Genomic DNA, 14,925 nt, shown 5'->3' with positions numbered 1-14,925 from the left:
CCAATGTGTCATCGCAGGATGTCTTGGAAAGTGGCCTTTCAAGGGTGAGCTCGCGTCTAGCACTTGGATTGTGTGTCACGTCACAAGTAAATGGGGAGATCTCTCTGTGAACGTTGGCATGGTGATTGCAAGAGAAAATTGACTTAGTCAAAGCATTGGCCTCGGGCCACTATGATGGCCTTGCAATTTCTCTTTAATTGCAACCTATGTTTGCGTAGTAGCAAAGTTTTCAAGTAAGATGGGCCTTGTTCTTGAGAGTTCCAGGAGATAACCTCCAGAACTTTTGGATTGGGCCCCTTCAAGGTGAAATTCATCCAGTTGATCGGATGAGCTTGATGACCATTTCAGTCCGTTGGCTCCATGAATTCACATCTCCTAACCGATGACAATCTTTTGCTCCTTAGACGACCTCATAAAAAAATGGGTCGTGGATGGCTGTTTGGTCAGAATTTTCAATGATTTGGATTTTTAAGGCAGATGTCGATGTGTTCGCTAATTTCTAATGTAGAGCGAGCCTTGCACTAATAGCTTATATAGGAGAGGTTGTTGCCGTGAGCCTCTCCCATGCCCCTCTCATTGATTCAACACTGGTGTCAAGGCAGATGGAAATGTCAGATTTTGAAATCATGGACGCTGACGTTGAATCAATTGGAGGGGCATGAAGCCCACCCTCAAGGTGCTATTCCTTGACTCTCCTTTAGATCATGTTTTCTTGTCACTCAGCCAACGCAATTTCGGAAAAAAGTTTGGCATTGGTTGCCAACCCTCACCGCGTCTACTTGGTGATTTTAAAACTTGATCTAAAATGGGAGCCCTCATCTAGCACCTCCGTCCGATGTTGCTCGGGTATTGCATGAATTTTTTCTATCGGTGTGAATCCCCCAATGAATGCCTATGCTTGGACCCTCTCTTAGATCACCTTCTTCGATCACTTGAGTGACGCAATTACGGAAGAGACTTGGCAGCGGTTGCCATTCTACAACGCATCTGTTCTGCGATTTTGAAGTTGATCTTAATGGCGAGCCCTTGTCTCTAGCCATGAGGTGGGTGCTTGGCACTCTAGCAAATATTTTTTGTGTGCCTATCATGGCTACAATGGGAGGCTTTGATAAAAAAAGCTCTCGGCGACCCTCCCCAATAGAATCAGTGCTGGTGTTCGAGAAAGACACGTTATTCAGATTTGGAATATTGGCACCAGCATTGTTTCTATTGGAAGGGCCGTGAAGCCATCCCAATTTTTCTATGCGAGTGCTCTCTCCCCAGAGTGGTTCTCTTTGCAACAACTTCTTTGGCCCAAAATTTTTGGAATGGTTCGGCAGCAGTTGTCGTTCCAATGGTGCCATTGTGGTGGTTGCTTGAGCAGCGATCTGAAGGGCGAGCTGTCATCTAGCTATTGGGCTGCGCATCACGAGTGACAAGGGAGCCTTTGTAATCGGAAGCTCCCCATGGCCATTCGATGAGAAGATCCATTTCTTTTGTGAGAAAGGATGAATGCATCCTTGGATTCCAAACGAAATCAATGATAGTGATTTCGAAGTTGATCTAATGGCGAGCCGTTGTCTATAGCCATGAGGTGGGTGCTTGGCGCTCTAGCAAAAAAATTTTTGCATGCCTATCACGGCTACAATGGGAGAGGTGGTTGCCATGAGCCTCTCCCATGCCCCCCTCATTGATTCAACACCGCTGTCAGGGCAGATGGGTATGTTAGATTTTGAAATGGTGGACGCCGACGTTGAATCAATTAGAGGGGCATGAAGCCCACCCTCGAGGGTGCTATTCCTGGACTCTCCTTTAGATCATTTTTTCTTGTCACTTAGCTAGTGCAATTTCGGAAAAAGGTTTGGCAGTGGTTGCCAGCCCTCACCGAGTCTACTTGGTGATTTTAAGACTTGATCTAAAATGGGAGCCCTCGTCTAGCACCTCTGTTTGTTGTTGCTCGGGTATTGCATAAATTTTTGCTATCGACGTGAATCCCCCAATGAATGCCCTACCCTTGGACCCTCTCTTAGATCACCTTCTTCGATCACTCGACCGATGTAATTATGGAAGAGACTTGGCAGCGGTTGCCATTCTACAGCATGTCTGTTCTGCGATTTCGAAGTATATCTAATGGAGAGCCCTTGTCTAGCCTTGATGTGGGTGCTTGGGGCTCTAGCAATTTTTTGCATGCCTATCGTGGCAACAATGGGAGAGGTGGTTGTCGCAATCCTCTCCCATGCCCCCCTCATTGATTCAATGCCGGTGTCAAGGTGGACGGATATGTCAAATTTTGAAATGATGGATGCCGACTTTGAATCAATTAGAGGGGCATGAGGCCCACCCTTGAGGTGCTATTCTTGGACTCTCCTTTAGATCTTGTTTTGTTGTCACTTAGCTGGCGCAATTTCAAAAAAAGGTTTGGCAGTGGTTGCCAGCCCTCACTGCGTCTACCTAGTGATTTTAAAACCTGATCTAAAATGGGAGCCCTCGTCTAGCACCTCTGTCTGGTGTTGCTCGGGTATTGCATAAATTTTTGCTATCAGCGCATCTGTTCAGCGATTTCAAAGTTGATCTAATCGCGAGCCCTTGTCTAGCCATGAGGTGGGGTGCTTGGGGCTCTAGAAATTTTTTGTGTGCCTATTGCGGCTACAATGGGAGCTTTGATAACAAAAGCTCTCTGCGACCCTCCCCCAATAGAATCAGTGCTGGTGTTCGCAAAAGACACGATATTCAGTTTTCGAATACTGGCACCAACATCATTTCTATTGGGAGGGTCGTGAAGCCATCCCAATTTTGCTATGTGAGGGCTCTCTCCCCAGAGTCATTCTCTATGTAACAACTTCTTTGGCACAAAATTTTCAAAATGGTTTGGCAGTGGTTATCGTTCCAATGGTGCCGTTGTGGTGGTTTCTTGGGCAGTGATCTGAAGGGTGAGCCGTTGTCTAGCAGTTGGGCTGCCCATCATGAGTGACAAGGGAGCCTATGTTATCGGAAGCTCCCTGTGGCCATTCAATTAGAAGAGCCATTGCTTGTGTGAGCAAGGAAAAATGCAACCTTGGATTCCAAATGAAATCAACAATGTTGGATCTATATAAGAGCGAAATGAAGTAGCAGTAGCCCATTCGCTATGCGCAGCTCCCCAAAGTTGCTCTTGTTTCTCACTCCATTGCAACAATTTCGGGAGTTGTTCGAAAGTGGTTGTCATTCCAATGTGTCATTGCGGTGATCTGGAGAGTGATGCTCTAAGGGCAGGAGCTTGTGTCTAGAATTTGGGATGTTTGTGCGAGCGAGCAGGGGAGCTTCTCTTATCGAAACCTTTCCGTGGACTTTGTATATAGACCTAGTGGTGATGATATCGATGGATGTGAGCCCTTGGATTCCATATTTGTTCATAGCTAACATTGGTTTTTCTGAGAGATGGGCATGAAAGCACATCCCGATTGCTACGTGGGAGCTCCCTAAGGTCGCCTCTGTGCCAACTCGATCGGCACAACATTGGGAATGGTTTGACAACGATTGTCATTCCAATGTGTCATCGGGGGATATCTTGGAAAGTGGTCTTTCTTTCAAGGGAGAGCTCGCATCTAGCACTTGGATTATGCGTCACGTTACAAGTGAATGGGGAGATCTCTCTGTGAACGGCAACATGGTGATTGCAAGAGAAAATTGACTTAGTCAAAGCATTGGCCTCGGGCCATTGTGACGGCCTTGCAATTTCTCTTTAATTGCAAACTATGTTTGCGCAGTAGCAGAGTTTGCATGTAAGATGGGCCTTGTTCTTGAGAGTTCCAGGAGATGACCTCCAGAACTTTTGGATTGGGCCCCCTTCAAGGTGAAATTCATCCAGTTGATCAGATGAGCTCGATGAGCATTTCAGTCCCTTGGCTCCATGAACTCACAAAAAATTGGCTCCATGACAATCTTTTGCTCCTCTGCCGACCTCATAAAAAATTGGGTCGTGAATGGCTGTTTGGTCAGAATTTTCAAGGATTTGGATTTTTAAGGTAGTTGTCGGTGTGTTCGTGAATTTCTAATGGAGAGCAAGCCTCACACTAATAGCTTATATAGGAGAGGTGGTTACCGTGAGCCTCTGCCGTGCCCCTCTCATTGATTCAATGTCGGTGTCAAGGCAGATGGATATGTCAGATTTTGAAATGATGGTCACCGACATTGAATAAATTAGAGGGGCATGAAGCCCACCCTCGATGTGCTATTCCTTGACTCTCCTTTAGATCATGTTTTCTTGTCACTCAGCTGGTGCAATTTCAGAAAAAGGTTTGGCAGCAGTTGCCAAACCTCATCGCGTCTACTTGGTGATTTTAAAAATCGATCTAAAACGGGAGCCCTCGTCTAGCACCTCCATCCGGTGTTGCTTGGGTAATGCATAAATTTATGTTATTGGCATGAATCCCCCAACGAATGCCTCTGCTTGGACCCTCTCTTAGATCACCATCTTAGATCACTCGATCGACACAACTATGGAAGAGACTTGGCAACGGTTGCCATTCTACACCGCGTCTGTTCTGCGATTTTGAAGTTGATCTAATGACAAGCCCTTGTCTTTAGCCATGAGGTGGGTGCTTGGCGCTCTAGCAAAATTTTTTGCGTGCCTATCGTGGCTATAATGGGAAAGGTGGTTGCCGCGAGCCTCTCCCGTGCCCCCCTCATTGATTCAACGCCGTTGTCAGGGTGGATGGATATGTTGGATTTTGAAACGGTGGACGCCGATGTTGAATCAATTAGAGGGGCATGAAGCCCACCCTTGAGGGTGCTATTCTTGGAATCTCCTTTAGATCATGTTCTCTTGTCACTCAACTGGCACAATTTTGGAAATAGGTTTGGCAGCGGTTGCTAGCCCTCACTGCATCTACTTGGTGATTTTAAAACTTGATCTAAAATGGGAGCCCTCGTCTAGCACCTCCATCTGGTGTTGCTCGGGTATTTCATAAATTTATGCCATCGGCGCAAATCCCCCAATGAAGGCCTATGCTTGGACCCTCTCTTAGATTACCTTCTTCGATCACTCAACTGACGCGATTATGGAGGAGACTTGGCAGCGGTTGCCATTCTACACCGCATCTGTTCTGCAATTTTGAAGTTGATCCTAATGGCGAGCCCTTGTCTATAGCCATGAGGTGGGTGCTTGGCACTCTAGAAATTTTTTTTGCATGCCTATCATGGCTAGAATGGGAGAGGTGGTTGCCACGAGCCTCTCCCATGCCCCCCTCATTGATTCAACACTTTTGTCAGGGTGGATGGATATGTCGGATTTTGAAACGGTGGACGCTGATGTTGAATCAATTAGAGGGGCATAAAGCCAACCCTCGAGGGTGCTATTCCTAGACTCTCCTTTAGATCATGTTTTCTTGTAACTCAGCTGGCACAATTTTAGAAAAAGGTTTGGCAACGGTTGCTAGCCCTCACCGCGTCTACTTGGTGATTTTAAAGCTCGATCTAAAACGGGAGCCCTCGTCTACCACCTTCGTCCGGTGTTGCTCGAGTACTGCATAAATTTATGCCATCGGTGCAAATCCCCCAACGAATGCCTAATGCTTGGACCCTCTCTTAGATCACCTTCTTTAATCACTCGATCGACGCAATTATGGAAGAGACTTCACAGTGGTTGCCATTCTGCACCGCATCTATTCTGCGATTTCAAAGTTGATCTAATGGCAAACCCTTGTCTCTACCCATGAGGTGGGTGCTTGGAACTGTAGCAAAATTTCTTGCATGCCTATCATGGCTACAATGGGAGAGGTGGTTGCCGTGAGCCTCTCCCATGCCCCCCTCATTGATTCAACGCCACTGTCAGGGCGAATGGATATGTCAGATTTTGAAATGGTGGACGCCGATGTTCAATCAATTAGAGGGGCATGAAGCCCACCCTCATGGGTGCTATACCTGGACTCTCCTTTAGATCATGTTTTCTTGTCACTCAGCTAGCACAATTTCAGAAAAAGGTTTAGCAGTGGTTGCCAGCCCTCACCGCGTCTACTTGGTGATTTTAAAAATTGATCTAAAACGGGAGCCCTCGTCTAGCACCTTCATTCAGTGTTGCTTGGGTATTGCATAAATTTATGCCATCGGCGCAAATCCCCCAACAAAGGCCTACACTTGGACCCTCTCTTAGATCACCTTCTTCGAACACTTGACTGACGTAATTACGGAGGAGACTTGGCAGCGGTTTCCATTCTACACCGCATCTGTTCTGCGATTTCGAAGTTGATCTAATGGTGAGCCCTTGTCTATAGCCATGAGGTGGGTGCTTGGCGCTCTAGAAAATTTTTTTGCATGCCTATTGTGGCTACAATGGGAGAGGTGGTTGCTGTGAGCCTCTCCCATGCCCCCCTCATTGATTCAATGCCGCTGTCAGGGCGGATGGATATGTTAGATTTTGAAATGGTGGACGCCGACATTGAATCAATTAGAGGGGCATGAAGCCCACCCTCGAGGGTGCTATTCTTGGACTCTCCTTTAGATCATGTTTTCTTGTCACTCAGTTGGCGCAATTTCGGAAAAAGGTTTGGCAGCGGTTGCCAGCCCTCACCGCGTCTACTTGGTGATTTTAAAACTTGATCTAAAATGGGAGCCCTCCTCTAGCACCTCCGTTCGATGTTGCTTGGGTATTGCATAAATTTATGCCATCGGCGCGAATCCCCCAACGAATGCCTACGCTTGGACCCTCTCTTAGATCACCTTCTTCGATTACTCGACTGACACAATTATGAAAGAGACTTGGCAGTGGTTGCCACTCTACAGCGCGTCTGTTCTGCGATTTTGAAGTTGATCTAATGGTGAGCCCTTGTCTATAGCCATGAGGTGGGTGCTTGGCACTCTAGCAAAATTTTTTTCATGCCTATCATGGCTACAATGGGAGAGGTGTTTTCCGTGAGCCTCTCCTGTGCCCCCCTCATTGATTCAATGCCACTATCAGGGAGGATGGATATGTCAGATTTTGAAACAGTGGACGCCGACATTGAATCAATTAGAGGGGCATGAAGCCCACCCTCATGGGTGCTATACCTGGACTCTCCTTTAGATCATATTTTCTTGTCACTCACTTGGCACAATTTCAGAAAAAGGTTTGGCAACGGTTGCCAGCCCTCACTGCATCTACTTGGTGATTTTAAAACTTGATCTAAAATTGGAGCCCTCCTCTAGCACCTCCATCTGGTGTTGCTCGGGTGTTGCATAAATTTATGCGATCGGCGCAAATCCCCCAACGAATGCCTATGCTTGGACCCTTTCTTAGATCACCTTCTTTGATCACTCGACCGACGCAATTATGGAAGAGACTTGGCAGCAGTTGCCATTCTACACAGCGTCTGTTCTGCAATTTCGAAGTTGATATAATGGTGAGCCCTTGTCTATAGCCATGAGGGTGGGTGCTTCGGTGCTCTAGCAAGATTTTTTGCATGCCTATCATGGCTACAATGGGAGAGGTGGTTGCCACGAGCCTCTCTCATTCCCCCCTCATTGATTTAACACTGTTGTCAGGGCAAATGGATATGTCAGATTTTGAAACGGTGGACACCGACGTTGAATCAATTAGAGGGGCATGAAGCCCACCCTCGAGGGTGCTATTCCTGGATTCTCCTCTAGATCATGTTTTCTTTTCACTCAGCTAGCTCAATTTTGGAAAAGGGTTGCCAGCTCTCACCGTGTCTTCTTGGTGATTTTAAAACTCGATCTAAAATGGGAGCCCTCATCTAGCACCTCTGTCCAGTGTTGCTCGGGTATTGCATAAATTTATGCCATCGGCATGAATCCCCCAACGAATGCCTACGCCTGGACCCTCTCTTAGATCACCTTCTTCGATTACTCGACCGACGCAATTATGAAAGAGACTTGGTAGTGGTTGTCATTCTACAGCGCATCTGTTCTGTGATTTTGAAGTTGATCTAATGGAGAGCCCTTGTCTCTAGCCATGAGGTGGGTGCTTGGCACTCTAGAAAAAATTTTTGCGTGCCTATCGTGGCTACAATGGGAGGCTTTGATAACAAAAGCTCTCGGTGACCCTCCCCAATAGAATCGGTGTTGGTGTTTGAGAAAGACATGTTATTCGGATTTCGATTATTGGCACCAACATCATTTCTATTGGAAGGGCCGTGAAGCCATCCCGATTTTTCTATGTGAGTGCTCTCTCCCCAGAGTCATTCTCTTCGCAACAACTTCTTTGGCACAAAATTTTTGGAATGGTTCGGTAGCGGTTGTCTTTCCAATGGTGCCATTGTGGTGGTTGCCTGGGCAGCGATCTGAAGGGCGAGCCGTCGTCTAGCAGTTGGGCTACGCATCACGAGTGACAAGGGAGCCTTTGTTATCGGAAGCTCCCCATGGCCATTCGATCAGAAGAGCCATTGCTCATGTGGGCAAGGACGAATGCACCCTGGATTCCAAATGAAATTAGCGACATTGGATCTATATATAAGAGTAGAATGAAGGAGCAGCCCGTTTGCTATGCGCCTCTCCCAAAAGCTGCTCTTCTCTCTCACTCCATAGCCACAATTTTGGGAGTTTTTCGACAGCAGTTGTCATTCCAATGTGTAATTGAGGTGATCTGGAGAGCAATGCTAAGGGTGGGAGCTTGTGTCTAGAATTTGGGATGTTTGTGCGAGCAAGCAGGGGGGGCTTCTCTTCTCGGAACCTCTCCGTGGCCTTTGTATATAGACCCAGTGCCGACGATATCGATGGATGCGAGCCCTTGGATTCCAAATTTTTTCACAGCTAACATTGGTCTTTGTGAGAGATGGGTACGAAAGCATATCCCGATTGCTACGCGAGAGCTCCCCAAGGTCGCCTCTGTGCCAACTCGACTGGCACAACATTGGGAATGGTTCGACAATGGTCGTTGTTCCAATGTGTCATCGGGGGATGCCTTGGAAAGTGGCCTTTCAAGGGCGAGCTCACGTCTAGCACTTGGATTGTGTGTCGTGTCACAAGTGAATGGGGAGATCTCTCTGTGAACGGCGGCATGGTGATTGCAAGAGAAAATTGACTTAGTCAGAGCATTGGCCTTGGGCCATTGTGACGGCCTTGTAATTTCTCTTTAATTGCAACCTGTGTTTGTGCAGTAGTAGAGTTTGCATGTAAGATGGGCCTTGTTCTTGAGAGTTCCAGGAGGTGACCTCCGGAACTTTTGGATTGGGCCCCTTCAAGGTGAAATTCATCCAGTTGATCGGATGAAGCTCGATGTGCTTGTATCTATTCCGAGATCATAATGATGGTCATTAATCTGTGGAGGTGAGTATATCCCATTTGGTAATCGCAATGGCGGAGCTGGTGGGAAGTACTTGTCGCTTTGTTTTTTTGGATATACCCTATATGTAGGTGTCTGCACGGCTTGCAACACACTGCACATTTGGTGTTCGATTCTAAGATGCACTTGTTGCTGAGTGTGCATGGAGTTGTATCTTTTAGCCAAGGGCTCCGTCTCATTGGCACGTTCTATCATTGCATTTTTATCCTGCCCAGACAGCAAGAAGCAAAGAGATGGTTGCACGGGTGCATTGCTCGACGTCCCTAATTTCATCAGGGGTCCACTCTCCACCCTAAGTTTTTGCCGATTGGTAGAGCCTTGGGATTGAGAGGGGGGCCGGCGAAAGGTTTGGTTGCCGCATAATTTATTCTCTAGTGCATTCTCGATGCATGCTCGCCTCTTCACTGTCTCATCCTACAGAAGTACATGGCACTATCATGATAGCCTTTTTGGTCTAGGCCAGTAGAAGCGTAGAGTATTACCGATAATTTTTGTTTGGATGCGGAAACTCTCCATGCCCTGTCCTGCCCTGTGCGATCTGAATGGATGTGGCTCATGGGTTTTGTAGGAGATACTCTTCTTCAGCTCCCCCCTAAAGAGAGCATTCGGTGTTTGCATTGTGTGGACAAAAAGCCCAAGGCATTTCATCTCTCTTCAGATGCGAAATTTTGGGAGGGCTTGTCGAAGTATGGCCATTTGTACAGGGTGCACCAAAAAGCATGTAGGGGGCATATGCCTAGGAAATGGATGTCTCTGAGTGTCCTTACTCGGGCGCGTGCGCAGTGTACATCTTTGCATTATGACTCTGCTGCGAGCATTTGTGATTCGAGCATTTTGGGGGAACGGGTTTCGTACGATATGTTCTTCTCAGGCTCCTGCGAACCAGTGTGCTCATCTTTGCAATGCTCTGACAAGTGCAGGCCCAACGTGTCTATCTAGGGGAAGAAATTGCACTAATTCTTTTTGCCGAGATGTGAGTGCTCGCGGGTGGGTTCCCTCGCGGTGCAGTTCTTCAGTATGTGCATGTGCATGAGATTGAAGCTTGTCCGACAACACTAGTGTGAGTGTTCACCCATAGGAACTTTTTTGTACCTGTGCTGGTAGATCACATGTCACAGGGAACGATTAGTGAGGCTGTGCTGGGAAAGGATAAATTTTCTAGAGGTTAGACATGTCCGTGTATGCGGGCGGGCTCTTATCACCTATAAATGTGTGGAGGGGGTGTTATACACGATGCCCTTGAGCGGCCTTATAATTGAGGTGGTCACGTGCACAGTGATGCCCCCGCCAATCGTATAACCAGCCATGTTTTCAACTTGCACGGCCCTTCACCCTTCAGCACGACGGTCTCCTTTGGCACTTCGGCAACCAGCTCTTCGTCGTGGGAAAATGTTTGTTGCAATCGAGAAGGATTTTTTCTGTGCGGGTGCACCTCAACCGGCATGTAGAAGGCATATGCTTGGGAAATGGATGTCTCTGAGTGGCCTTACAATTGAGGTGGCTACGTGCGTGGTGCATCTCGTACAGACTCAAGGCTTCTTTTCGAGTAGTGGCGACAGCAAGTTCAAGGGTAAAGGGTTCCGTACGGGATGTTATTCCCAGGTGCCTGTGAACTGAGGCTCCATGTTTGGCCCTCTCCGATCGACGATGGGACACTTTCCTTTTGTGTGAAATATTTGAGCGTTGCGAGTCCTACATGTGTTGTGAACGTCATTCTTGTTGCTTGTGTGGCAGATTATGTTTGGATGCATGACGGAGTGAACGCAAATTTTGGTTTCCCATTGCGGCAGGTATCCCTTGGCTGTAGTAGGTCTTGGGGGTCCCCCTCATTGTTAGAAGCTACCTGGTCGATCCTGCCAGTAGTCATATGCTTGTCTCAAAATTAAGCCATGCATGTCTAAGTATGAACTATTTCAGACTGTGAAACTACGGATGGCTCATTAAATCAGTTATAGTTTCTTTGATGGTACTTTGCTACTCAGATAACCGTAGTAATTCTAGAGCTAATACATGCACAAAATCTCGACTCTCGGAAGGGATGCATTTATTAGATAAAAGGCCAGTGCAGGCTTGCCCACTATTCTGGTGATTCATGATAACTCGACGGATCAGACGGCCTTTGTGCTGGCGACGCTTCATTCAAATTTCTTCCCTATCAACTTTTGATGGTAGGATAGAGGCCTACCATGGTGGTGATGGGTGACAGAGAATTAGGGTTCGATTCTGGAGAGGGAGCCTGAGAAACGGCTACCACATCCAAGGAAGGCAGTAGGCACGCAAATTACCCAATCCTGACACGGGGAGGTGGTGACAATAAATAACAATACTGGGCTCATCGAGTCTGGTAATTGGAATGAGTACAATCTAAATCCCTTAATGAGGATCCATTGGAGGGAAAGTCTGGTGCCAGCAGCCATGGTAATTCTAGGTCCAATAGTGTATATTTAAGTTGTTGCAGTTAAAAGGCTCATAGTTGGACCTTGGGTCATCATGGTCAGTCCGCCTTTCGGGTGTGCACTGGCCCTCACGTCCCTTCTGCCGGCGGTGTGTTCCTGGCCTTAATTGGCTGGGTTGCGATTCTGGTGCCGTTACTTTTGAAAAAATTAGAGTGCTCAAAGTAAGCCTATGCTCTGAATACATTAGCATGGAATAACGCGATAGGAGTCTGGTCCTGTTCTGTTGGCCTTCGGGACCAGAGTAATGATTAATAGGGACTGTCGGGGGCATTTGTATTTCATTGTCAGAGGTGAAATTCTTGGATTTATGGAAGATGAACCATTGCGAAAGCATTTTCCAAGGATGTTTTCATTAATCAAGAATGAAAGTTGGGGGCTCAAAGATGACCAGATACCGTCCTAGTCTCAACCATAAACGATGCCGACCAGGGATCGGCGGATGTTGCTCTAAGGACTCTGCCAGCACCTTCTGAGAAATCAGAGTGTTTGGGTTTCGGGGGGAGTATGGTCACAAGGCTGAAACTTAAAGGAATTGATAGAAGGGCACCACCAGGAGTGGAGCCTGTGGCTTAATTTGACTCAACACGAGGAAACTTACCAGGTCCAGGCATAGTAAGGATTGACAAATTGAGAGCTCTTTCTTGATTCTATGGGTGGTGGTGCATGGCCATTCTTAGTTGGTGGAGAGATTTGTCTAGTTAATTCCGTTAACGAATGAGACCTCAGCCTGCTAACTAGCTACGTGGAGGTTCCCCTTCACGGCCAGCTTCTTAGAGGGACTATGGCCTCCTAGGCCATGGAAGTTTGAGGCAATAATAGGTCTGTGATGCCCTTAGATGTTCTAGGCCACACGCATGCTACACTGATGCAACCAACGAGTTTCTCTCCCTGGCCCGAAAGGTTTGGGAAATCTTGCCAAATTGCATCATGATGGGGATAGACCATTGCAATTATTGATCTTCAACAAGGAATTCCTAGTAAGCACAAGTCATCAGCTCGCGTTGACTACGTCCCTGCCCTTTGTACACACCACCTGTCACTCCTACCGATTGAATGATCCAGTGAAGTGTTTGGATCACGGCAATGACGGCGGTTCCTGTCGGCGATGTCGCGAGAAGTTCACTAAACCTTATCATTTAGAGGAAGGAGAAGTCGTAACAAGGTTACTGTAGGTGAACCTGTGGTAGGATCATTGTCAGTTCGAGACCTTGAATCATGTAGGGGATGGAGCTGGCCTCCTCCCCACCCCTAAAATTTTGGCGATGTGCGAACACTCAGCCCTACAGGGATGTGCTAGATGGCCAAGCTATGGGTCTAGCATCGTCGAGGTCAAGGGTCATATCAAATGCCTGTGATCGAAAGCATGGATTCCCCGCGGGGTGAAGAAGAGACTCGGATGCCATCTGGATTAGGATCGGTACCTTCAAATGATGTCTGCATCGGAGCGAGAGGTCTCTGCTCAGTTGCAGTTCAGAGGGGGTCCGGGCCTCGTCCCCTGCTGAGATTTCATGGTCTAATCGCGTGCGCGGCACTGTGCCAGGGATCCATCATTTCAACGGTGGCAAGTCAGGACTTCTGCAACCCCCCGTTGCCTTGCCCAGGTGTGTTGACTCATCACTTGGAGCATTCTGTGTTTAGGATGGGTGCACTCTCATGATTTGCGGGGCAAGGGCCCCATCTGCTGACATGGCTCTCCCATGCGTCGCCTCCCACCTTTGCGAGGTGATGGAGTGGGGACACACTACAGTGTTCCTCGTCGCACCCATTGGGTGCTCGGGGTTTGAGATGTGTCAACCACCCAACACACGAGTGTATTGCGCACCTTATAAATCCAAAGAATGAAGCACGAGCCAGCTCCTTGTGTGCTTGGGTCACCAAAAGACAAAAGAAAAAAAAAATCATGACTCTCGGCAATGGATATCTCAGCTCTCGCCATGATGAAGAATGTAGCGAAATGTGATACTTAGTGTGAATTGTAGAATCTCGTGAATCATCAAGTCTTTGAATGCAAGTTGTGCCCAAGGCCTCGGCCAAGGGCACATCTGCTTGGGCATCGCACTACAAAATTTTTCCCTCCCCAGCGAGGAGTGAAGATGGCCGTCCGCGTCCACAAGTGGCACGCGGTTGGCTGAAATGAGCACGAGGTCCGTCAATCCATCGCGACAAGCGGTGGCTCACAAAGGCCTACGTTGGTTTTGGCCGATCGAACAATTCCTCGCGAGGAACTTTATCCTGGGCTTAGCGGCCTACCATAGTGTGGGCATTTTTGCATCTCTACCGCATCCCCAAGTCAGACGTGAGTACCCATTGAGTTTAAGCATATCAATAAGCAGAGGAAAAGAAACTTACCAGGATTCCCCTAGTAACGGTGAGCGAACTGGGAAGAGCCTAGCATGAAAATTAATGGTCGTGCCTATCGAATTGTAGTCTGTAGAAGCGTCCTCAATGACGGACCAGGCCCAAGTCCCCTAGAAGGGGGTGCCAGAGAGGGTGAGAGCCCCATCGAGCCTGGACCCTATCGCACCACGAGGTGCTGTTGGCAAGTCAGGTTGTTTGGGAATGCAGCCCTAATCGGGTGGTAAATTCTATACAAGGCTAAATATGAGTGAGAGACCGATAGCAAACAAGTACCGCGAGGGAAAGATGAAAAGGACTTTGAAAAGAGAGTTAAAGAGTGCTCAAAATTGCCAGGAGGGAAGCGGATAGAGGCCGACGATGTGCCCCGATCGGAAGCAGAATGGTGTGAGCCGGTCTGCCGCTCGGTTCGGGGGACGTGCCAGCATGGGCTGTTGCGATGGCACAAGCATGACCTTCTTGGTCGCACAAATACTTTCGTCATGGCGGTCGAGGAGCAAAGCACGCGCCTTTACGGTAGGCTCTCAGGCACCTGTGTACTCGTGGTGATTGCCAGCGGGCTTTCCATCTGACCCATCTTGAAACACAGACCAAGGAGTCTAACATGTGTGCGAGTTGGCAGGTTGGGAAAACCTGCGAGGCACAAGGAAGCTGATTGGAAAGATCCCCTCTCGAGGGGTGCACCACCGACCGAACCTGATCTTCTATGAAGGGTTCGAGTGCGAGCACACCTGTTGGGACCCAAAAGATGGTGAACTATGCCTGAGCAGGGCAAAGCCAGAGGAAACTCTGGTGGAGGCCCGCAACAATACTGACGTGCAAATCGTTCATCTAACTTGGGTATAGGGGCGAAAGACTAATCGAACCGTCTAGTAGCTG

The 14,925-nt window shown here is 47.9% G+C and overlaps 3 non-coding genes and 1 pseudogene across 3 annotated transcripts in view; 3 read left to right on the top strand and 1 right to left on the bottom strand.

The window, feature by feature from the left end:
* The window catches only part of LOC149573708 (uncharacterized), a 150,121-nt pseudogene that overhangs the window by 109,013 nt on the left and 26,183 nt on the right, over positions 1–14,925 (bottom strand).
* On the top strand, positions 11,076–12,886 carry LOC149573713 (18S ribosomal RNA). Its single transcript, XR_016360686.1, has one exon. It is a non-coding gene; the product is annotated as an 18S ribosomal RNA (ribosomal RNA).
* Positions 13,594–13,747, top strand: LOC149573712 (5.8S ribosomal RNA). Its single transcript, XR_016361300.1, has one exon. It is a non-coding gene; the product is annotated as a 5.8S ribosomal RNA (ribosomal RNA).
* LOC149573711 (25S ribosomal RNA) overlaps positions 13,972–14,925 on the top strand; it is a 3,346-nt gene continuing 2,392 nt past the window's right edge. The window contains exon 1 of the ribosomal RNA XR_016361044.1: positions 13,972–14,925. This exon is cut by the window's right edge and continues 2,392 nt beyond it. This is a non-coding gene — a ribosomal RNA (25S ribosomal RNA).

This window comes from Cupressus sempervirens, chromosome 2 (assembly GCF_028749045.1).
Source record: "Cupressus sempervirens isolate cs-2001-9-10 chromosome 2, ASM2874904v1, whole genome shotgun sequence".
NCBI lineage: Eukaryota > Viridiplantae > Streptophyta > Pinopsida > Cupressales > Cupressaceae > Cupressus > Cupressus sempervirens.
This window is presented reverse-complemented; position numbering and strand designations above follow the sequence as displayed.